The sequence below is a fragment of the Etheostoma spectabile genome, chromosome 19, assembly GCF_008692095.1.
Source record: "Etheostoma spectabile isolate EspeVRDwgs_2016 chromosome 19, UIUC_Espe_1.0, whole genome shotgun sequence".
In the NCBI taxonomy this organism is placed as follows: Eukaryota; Metazoa; Chordata; class Actinopteri; order Perciformes; family Percidae; genus Etheostoma; species Etheostoma spectabile.
Window position 1 is genome coordinate 11,498,123 of NC_045751.1, and position 223 is coordinate 11,498,345.

Consider the following 223-nt stretch of genomic DNA (forward strand, 5'->3'; position numbering starts at 1 on the left):
TGAATGAGCGGACATTGTACTGGATGGTAAATACAGCATCCCTGTTGAAAAGAAGTTGCAGTTATGGGCAAAGTTATTCCTCACTACTCATTCCGCGGCTGTGCACTCAAAATTGTTGTTTTCAACATACCTCCTCTCTACCATCTTCACAAACTCTGTTCTGCTGAGAAAACCACGGCACAAAGCCTGAGTCATGGTGACTAGAGATGCCAGTTTTTCATCT